Source organism: Eschrichtius robustus, chromosome 12 (genome assembly GCF_028021215.1).
Source record: "Eschrichtius robustus isolate mEscRob2 chromosome 12, mEscRob2.pri, whole genome shotgun sequence".
NCBI lineage: Eukaryota > Metazoa > Chordata > Mammalia > Artiodactyla > Eschrichtiidae > Eschrichtius > Eschrichtius robustus.
In genome coordinates this window covers 7,595,332-7,604,902 of record NC_090835.1, presented here as the reverse complement: position 1 = coordinate 7,604,902, position 9,571 = coordinate 7,595,332, and the positions used below count along the sequence as shown (strand labels likewise).

The 9,571-nt window shown below is 43.0% G+C and overlaps 1 long non-coding RNA gene across 1 annotated transcript; it reads right to left on the bottom strand.

Annotated features, from left to right (window-relative positions):
- Positions 1-188: 188 nt before the first annotated feature.
- LOC137772996 (uncharacterized) lies at positions 189-6,257 on the bottom strand. Its single transcript, XR_011075617.1, has 2 exons — positions 4,535-6,257; positions 189-3,237 (listed from the first exon to the last, which is right to left on the bottom strand). It is a non-coding gene; the product is annotated as an uncharacterized lncRNA (long non-coding RNA).
- Positions 6,258-9,571: the final 3,314 nt, after the last annotated feature.

Here is a 9,571-nt window from a genome sequence, read left to right as displayed (position 1 = left end):
TATATATGACACTGCCACCTACTAGTTCTGTGACCTTGGTTTTTAACTTTTGAAACGGACCTCCTGCACCATGGGGATGTAAAAAGATGGGGAACGTAATCTTAGTAATCTGAAAACAGAATGACTTGAGTTATGGAGCAGACATTCAATGCATTTTAGACGGGAAAAAAAAACAACAGACATTGAGACAGATTTTATAAATTTAATGAAATTAAAGGAAGATGGTTACCTCCCAGAGACAGTGTACTAGTGGCTAGAGAGGGAAACATTTGTTTAAACATTTCTTTTAAAATGGTAATAAGACTTTCAGAAAATTTTAGATTCTGACATGTCAATGTCAGACATGGCTCAAGTCTCCACTGCAAGGACCAAAAGGTAAGCTGAAGACTGAAAAAAGGAAGTATTTTAAAAGGTCTGTAAAGTGCCTGAAGTACACTAATGCCCACAAGTGCTTAATATTAATTACTGAGCTAGGCATAGGAAAAGTAAAACATCCTTATTCTAAGCATAGGCTTTTCCACGTTCAGTTGAGGTGTTATGTGGGAATATGATGAAAGTTTGAAAATTCTAGGACAAAAAATCAAATTATTGTACCTTAGTTACTTTTTTTAAGTTCAAGAGAAACACCATATATAGGTCTCTCCTGTACCAAATTTTAAAATGTGCACAACGTGAAAAAATTTATCATTTTTACAAGAAGCCTGCTCTGTCACCCTCATACTTTTGCCCCAAGGCTAACACGTATGCCAATCAGTTGTGAGGTACTAGCTGTTCAGTGATATATTCCATGATGAAAGCAGTTTTCACTGGAAAGAAGAATGGTGTTTTAGTTTTTCTCAAGCCCAAATTCTGAATTTCCAACTGCCTACTATTGTTACCCCTTCTCCTGTATGTCCTACTTAAACTCAGCAGGAGCCTATCTTTCTCCACTAAAACCTGCTCCCTGTCCTAGCATGCCCATCCTCCCAGTAATCTACACTTAATGCTGGGAGTCATTTTTAACTACATCCAGCTACTCAACAGGCATGAGTGTTTGTTTACAATATACACTGTGCTACAGCAGCTTTCTCAAACTTCTTGGCTCAGGACCCCTTCACATTCTTAAAAACTGAGGGCTCCAAGTAGCTCTGTTTACCAATATTTTACCATAATCAGAAATTAAAACAGAAAAAAAGTAAAATACAGTAAAAAGATATCACATTAACACTTTCACGGAAGTAACTATATTTTCGGCAAAGAATGGCACATTACAAAGCATGTAATCTCATACAATAACCTATCCTTTAAGATACTTCAGTAGGTTTTTCTCATAGTTTTTTGGAGTTGATTCTCTCTATGCATCAGACAACTCTGAAATATTCATCACCTTTATTTCATAACAGAATGTATTCATGTTTATGTTTAGGTGAAAAGAAAGAAAACTATAAGATTTTATAATAACAACTGCATAATACTGAGGTTTGCTGGGATTTTGGAGGTGTAACCTGAAGAGTGAATTAATTTCTAAAGACAACAGATATTCATACCCTAAACCTACCACCTTAGGAAATTATGAAAAATTCAAGAATATACAGCACCATTCAATTAACATCAGTGATGATGTCATCCAACACATATCATGTAGCCTCTACGTACTTGTGAGAATGAGTTGAAAAGGTAAGTTATGTCTTAGTACGGAAAGCCCCCTACATAATGAACGAGTTCAGTTCCAAGAGGGCATTCGTAAGTGCAATTTGTTCATAAGTCCAACAAAGTTAGCCTAGGTACCCAATCGGCTGTATAGTACTGTACTATAATAGATTTATATAAAAAAAAACACAAAATATAAAACATTTTTAATCTTACAGTACAGTACCTTAAAAAGTACAGTAGTACAGTACAACAGCTGGCATACAAGGGCTGGCATCGAGTGAACAGGCAAGAGTTACTGACTGGAGGAGGGAGAGGAGGTGGGAGATGGTAGAACTGAAGGATCGTCAGCAGTAGGAGACGGAGGTCAAAGCTGCAGTTTCACTCACACCTGACATTGATGGCACAGGTTCTGGTTCCTTGCTGGATTCAATTCTATCTACCCTCTTGAAAAAACAATCCAGTGATGTCTGGGCAGTAGCTCTTTTTTTCTCATCGTAGATGACATGGTAGCACTGGATTGCATCCTGAACAGCTGCTGCAACCTTCATGTACTGTTCTACATTCAGATCCTGCGCCTCAAAAACTAACAGTGCCTCTTCGAATAAAGAAAATCCCCTTGCCATTTCCTGTATCGTGAATCTCTTCGGTTACTTCTTCCACCTCTTGTCTCTCTTCGTCCTTTCTCTGGGCCTCCAATTCCATTGGTCTTCGTTAGTAAGCTCCTCGTGTTGCACAGCAAGGAGTTCAATGAAGTCGTCCTCTTGCAGATCTAGCTCCAGCTTCTCTCTGAGGGTCACTAAGTTGCTAAAAACCTCTTTGGACTCCTTATCCCGGGCAGCCACCATATGGGCACTCGCTGCCTCACCACTTACTTTTACGTTGTGAAGGCTGGCTCTAGCCTTGAACTGATGAAACCAGCCATGGCTGGCATTAAAAGATGCACCGTCTGGTTCTTCGCCATGTTTCTTCTTCAAGTCTTCATAAAGGCTTTTAGCTTTTCTTGCATCAGCATTAAGCTGAGGGGGACTCGATGCTGATGCTGATCCTGAATCCACACACTGAGAAGTTTCTCCATCTCCATCACTTTTCCTGCTTCTTCAACATTACTGTCGCCATCATCGGCACAGCAGACTTCACCTGTTCCATGATCCTGTCCTTGTTCTTTAGAATCATGCTGATGGTTGAACGATTCATGTTATAAGAATGAGCAACGTCTACCATCTTTTCGCCTCACTCCACCCTCTCAATTTTCACTTTTGTTTCCATCATTATCACCTGGGGCTTCTGAGCAGTACCAGCTACAGCGCTTTTGGACGTGCTGGGCTTGAAATAAAGATACTATACTACTGTACTCTATAAAGTACAAAAAAGCACAACCCCTTGTAGAGGATGCAGGCACATGACAATGTACGCCAGACACGTGAACTAACTTACACGACTGGACGTGCAAACACATGTTCGCATCTTTGAAAGTCCGCAACTTGAAGGTTAGTATGTAGGGGACTTACTGTATTATGAGAACAGTTTTGACCTTGAAGACCTCTGTATGCTTACACAGTAGGGATATAGCTATAAACAAGCAATGTCATGCCCTCAAGGAGCAACCTAAAAAAATAGGGAAAAAAACCCCAATTACTAATTACAATTGTGAGAAATGCTATGACAGCATTCAGGTGGGGTACCCAATATAGTGGAGTTAAGGCATCAAGGAAGGCTTCCTTGAGAAGTGATGTGTTGAGACCATTTTCAGTGACCATTTGGTCAGTCCGACTCTTGTAACTTCCTTTCCATTTTGACTGCCATCACTGTATACCAGACCACATCACTTCCCGTTTGGACTACTGTAAAAGAATCTCCTAAGCGGTCTCTCTGCCTTCAACCCTACAACCCATCCTATATCTGTAGGCAGATTAAATTTCCTAAAAGACTGTTTCCACCAGAGAAACACAGTACCCTAAATTGGTAAGGAATACTGACTAAGCAAGTCAGATCAGTCTCAATCCCCAGCCCTTAATTAGTTGCTATGTCTATAGGAAAGTTGTTCAACCTCACAGCTTCAGTTTCCTACTCTGTAAGATGAGGTTTTATGTAGCAGAACCACACTAAATACACTGGCAGAGTCTGGCATACTATCTGGTACACAACTGGCACTCAATATTATTAGTTCATTTCTTCTAACCTGTGTTTCCATTAGCTTTGCCCATAGTATGCACTAGTAAGTTGCCACTACTTATTATACCAAAAAGTCTGGGATGAGATTTTAACCAAAGGTCAGTAAAAAGAAGAAAGCCTATAAAGAATGTTGACTGAATTGACTAGAATCCATATGCTAGAGGTGGGGTTCGTTAGGTGGTAAAATAACCAATTCTATAAATGTGATCTGAAAATGTGTTACTGTTGTCAGCAGGAAGAGCCAATCATAAACATGTTTTTTAAAAACCCATAAAACTAGAACACAAAGGGTGACTAAGTACCAGTACAAACCAAAGGTCCAGGAAAAAAGCTAGAAAGTAGGATTATTAAGTGTAACCGTGACTTTCAGATATAATCAGAGAGGCAGAAAATAATCTCTCTAGTCACCAGGAAGGTATACACCATGATACCAGGAATAAGTCATCAAGTTCAACTCTGGCCTAGATAAAATAAACCTAAATATTTTATACCATTCTATTAACAGTTCTCTAATAACCCAGTTTCTCACCCACTCCATCAAGACTCCATGGGGAGTCATGGATAAGAAGAAAAGTCTTCTGGAGAAATACGTCCTCCAATATAAAGTAGTACGCTACTTGGTAACTAAATCAAGAATTCTCAGCCTGCAAAGTAAAGTACCAGACTTCTGGATATGTGACCTAACAATGTGCTCTACAATTAAGATGGGCTTAAAACAAACTAGTCTTACCCTTGTGATGTTGATCCGTATCATATTCTGGATTAACAGTTGCAAACCATAATTATACCAAACCTCTTCCGTGCATAAAAAATGAGAGAAACATTATGTAGTTCAAATTTTGTAAATCTTAAAAAAAAAAAAAAAAAAAGATTATAAAATCCCTTACAAAACCTTCAACTCTCTCATGCAAGTACAAGTTTTCACTCTACTTAATTTCTGTCCTAGGAGTGTAAGAAATAATATGGTTCTACTTCAGAGGGAGGTAAGTAGCTGGTTTGTTTAAAAATTGTAATAAAGCCTAAGGAAGTCAAGCACAGGAAGAGGATAAGTGCAAGGGTTTGCACAGGAAACCCAAGGAAGAGCTGAATGGCAGACAAATGTATTCAGAGACCATGAGGCATCAGTTTCCTTTATGAATAGAATATTAGGTGACTTGGGTTAAGTATGATCCTAAAGTTTCTCCATAAAAGGAGCATTGCTTCTGTGGATTTAAACTATTACTTGAAAACAAATTTCACATATAAATCAATAAAATCAACATTTATTGAGTACCCAGCTCTGTGTTCAGGCACCAGGGAATCAAGAACAAATCCGTATCACTGAGGAATGCATTTAGTGGGAAAACAGACAAAAAAGGGAACTTTCTTGGTAAAAAAGTAAAAAAAAAGATTACTTGGAATAGTTTAACATTCCTTTTAAAAACAAAGCAGTCTGACCTATAAGTTTCCCAAACTATTAAATATAACTCTTTTTTTTGCCTTTCAAAATGTTTCCCCATTTATTCAGTTTTTCTGGAGGAAAAAATTACCAAGTAAAGGGGACATACAGTTTCCCTGAAGTTGTAATCATTTTTGTAAGATAGGCATACTGTAGCTCCTCGGGGCTGTATTTGCAGTGTGATTTCTGGACCACCAACATCAGAAGCATATAAAAGACACAGAATTCTAGTGACCCCCACCAGTCTTAACTGAACTCAGAATCTCTGGGTGTGGGACTGGGAATCTGCATTAAATAGCAAGCCAATTATGTGCACTTCTCATATTTTAAGGAGAAATCTTAAGAAATTTTAAGTTAAAAAACTTATCTTTTAAATATAAAAAATTGGGGGCTGGGCTTCCCTGGTGGCGCAGTGGTTGAGAATCTGCCTGCTAATGCAGGGGACACGGGTTCACGCCCTGGTCTGGGAGGATCCCACATGCCGCGGAGCAACTGGGCCCGTGAGCCACAATTGCTGAGCCTGCGCGTCTGGAGCCTGTGCTCCGCAGCAAGAGAGGCCACGATAGTGAGAGGCCCACGCGCCGCGATGAAGAGTGGCCCCCGCTTGCCGCAACTAGAGAAAGCCGTAGCACAGAAACGAAGACCCAACACAGCAATCAATCAATCAATCAATAAAAAAATAATAAATCTTTAAAAAAAAAAATTGGGGGCTTCCCTGGTGGCGCAGTGGTTGGGAGTCTGCCTGCTAATGCAGGGGACACGGGTTCGAGCCCTGGTCTGGGAGGATCCCACATACCGCGGAGCAACTAGGCCCGTGAGCCACAACTACTGAGCCTGCGCGTCTGGAGCCTGTGCTCCGCAACAAGAGAGGCCGCGATGGTGAGAGGCCCGCGCACCGCGATGAAGAGTGGCCCCCGCTTGCCACAACTGGAGAAAGCCCTCGCAGAGGCAAAGACCCAACACAGCCAAAAATAAATAAATAAATAAATAAAATATTAAAAAATATATATATATAAAAAATTGAAATTTACAAGATGCTATCTATATTAGCATATAAACCAAAAAGCATTTTGGTGTTAAAACATATCTATTAATTTATACTTCATCAGAATGAAAACTTACTTTGTGATGATTTCCTGTAACTTAAGATACGATACTTAGGGCCTCCTCTGATGAAGGTTTTCCAAAATTAAAAACTTTGTAGAACTGAAATTCAGGGCTAGTTTCACTAACATCAGATATAGTCCTATTCCTCATTAAACTTCTGTCACCGTTATGATTTAATGAAATCCCACTTTCCTAAAATCCCTTATGCATTCTTGAAACTCAAATGAATCAACAGCTGCTTTCTCAACACACCATTGTCCAAGGCAGGTTTATCTTTAGTAATGGTTTGCTGGATTCAGCTGTCAGCTAAAGTATACAAATAAGTATTAAAACCAACCAACCAACCAACTTGGTGGGCGGGGAGGGGGGTGGCTCCCACCTAAATGGGCCAGAAAGGTTCAACGTTTATTTCCTTACTGCTCAGTATGAAGACAAAATTATCAATGTCCATATTAAGTGTTCTGCAATCTACAACACAAGTTTGTGGCTATAGCCACACCTCCACAGTGGCAATTTAAACTTAAATTACATAAAATTAAAAATTGACTTCCTTAGTCATAAGAACCACATTTCCAGGGCTCAATAGTAATGTGTGGTTAGTGGCCACCATATTGGACAGCACAACTATGGGGTATTTCCATCACTGCAGAAGGTTTTAGTGGACAGTGCTCATCTAGAGCACTAGCAAGCACACAAAGAAGTGTTTGAGAGACCAATCTATCAAACCTTATGAAGACATCTTTTATTTAGGGTTGGCTAGCCATCAAGGAATATACTAGGAGCTTAGGTACAAGACTCAACAAGAGCCTGTGCCCTCAAGAAGCTCCGAATAGTTAAGAGAATTTAAACAAGCAACAACAACAACCTGAGAAGTGCTATGATTCAACCCGCTATGGGACCAAGAAAAAGCAACACTAACTTTTTTATAGGCGAGTCTGGCTTAAAGGATGGCAGATCACAGAAGGCAAGATGATATTTGAGTTTTAACAGTCTTTACTGGAAGGGTAAGGATTATCAAGGGTAGCATTCCAGGAGGAACCACCCTACAAAGAGGTCTGATAATCTCACTGTGATTTGTGTAAACAGCAATCAATTCAGTGTGACTTGAGAAGTAATGTTTTTGTGTATATGCGGAAAACTGTGGCAAAGGAAAAAGCTGTTAAGGTGAGATCAGTCCATTGAGGAACCTCGCATATCACATTTGCATCGATGGAATTCATCCTGTCAGTAGTTAGGGAGCCAATAAAGGAGTTGGATCAGCTATTTTCATGCTCTATCTTTATGTTGGGACAACTGTCCTGGACACACAAAAGTTGTATCAGCAGATACCGGAGATGGAGACACTAGTTCAGAGGCTACTAGCATTATGGCAACTGAGCTCAGTTACTGATGAGAACAGCACTGGAGATGGACTGAAAGGTATTCAAAGGACATAAAAGAGAGATGTTGCTAAACCTCACGTCCAATTCTCAGGAAAGCAGTAGTCAAAATCATCTGGACTGAGAAGAGGGTCAGGAGTAGAATCCCAGCTGAGGGAAAAGGACAAAATGAAAATTAAGGTGAAGATTCAAGAATATCCATAAGGGAGGAATAAACGCATTGCTGGGAACCGTGAGGCCTATGCTCAAGTTGGGTAGCCTGTGTGGTTTCATGACTTACCGGGCTACCAAAAACAGGAGAGAAGAAAGCCAATGGTATGTCTGGGACTAAATGAGCAAGTAAAACAAATAGAAAATGGGCTGAAAGCATGAGGGAGAGTTGTTAAAATGACTGACCCTGGGGATGCAAGGGTGGGGACTAAAATTTTAAGATTAAGATTTAAATCTAAGATGCTGTATTTTGGTGGTGTAGCAAGGGCCTCAAATGGGTAAAGTTTAAAACTCAGGAGATCATGCCTTTAATCTATCGCCCTTAATCTCCAGGAAAAATGCGACAAAAATATCTTAAGAAGTAATAACACGCAGTCTCGCTGCATAAAATCAGTCCCAGGTGTTGCCTGGAGTCCATTTCCCCCCTCCACCCCTATTATAATTACTTTGCGACACAAACTCAAGTCTGTGGGTAGAGAAACTGGGCTCGTCCTCATAATCTTACACCTGCTCAGTCCCCTGCAGGACAACGCCCAGGAATCAGGTTAAGCCTGGGCAAAAGAATCCCGCCCATAATCGAGAAGGAGCGACTCGACATGGAGGCGATGACGAGATCGCGGGGGAGGGAGGGATTTTTCTAGGCCCAGGGCGGTCCTTAGGAGACAGGAGGCAGCCGAGAACTCCCATAAAGGTATTGCGGCACTCCCCTCCCCCTGCCGAGCAGGGTGCGGCCTTCTCTCCGCCCCCTCCTCTGCAGCTCCTTCTGGATTGCAGCTCGCGCCGATTTTTGGAGAACATGCGCCTCCCACCCACAAACCAGCAGAAGGACCCCCGCTCCTTCCTCCACCCCCACGGGTCCGGGAGCACGTCTGGCTAGTCTCGTCCTTCAGGCGGCGGGCGCCCAGGGCGGAGCCGCAGTCGCCGCCACCCAGAAGCCTCGGCCCGGCAGCCCGCCCCCGCCTCCAGCGCGCGCTTCCTGCCACGTTGCGCAGGGGCGCGGGGCCAGACACTGCGGCGCTGGGCCTTGGGCAGGACCGTACCAACGACCGCCTCCCCGCCGACCCGCGCAGTGGTTTCGCTCATTTGGGACCCGAGCCAATAACAAGGGGCCGTTGCCGGGGCTTCAGCAGCCAATCAGATGCCGAAGCCAAGCAGGCGGCGGGTAAACCGACTCCCCCAAAGGAAGGGGAGGGTGGCAGGACGTCCGCACGGAGCCACTTTCACTGACCCTCTCCTCCCCCCCCGCGGGAGGCCGACCGCGCCCGCCAGTCCAGCTCTCTCCGCACCCCACCTACCTACCCCCCAGGGAGCAATGCGAGAGTCTCTAGGCGGCTGCGCACTCCCGAGGCTGTAACTGACAGGCGCTTTGCTCCAACCAAAACACGCCATTTGTGTTTTCACACACGGCGGGAGGAGCGGCAACCAATCAGTGACAGAAGAGGCGGAAGCGCCCCTCCCTCTGAGGGAGCAATGGCTCCGTCCGGATTCGAGCCTTTTCCGCTCCCTTCTCCCTCCCCCTCCGGTTGCCGCAGGGCGGGCCGCACTCTCGCCTGCCTCTAACCACCTCTTTCCCTTGCAGCGTAACAAACGCTATGCTCCCGACTTCCCGCGGGGGAAGGCGACCCCCAGCTAC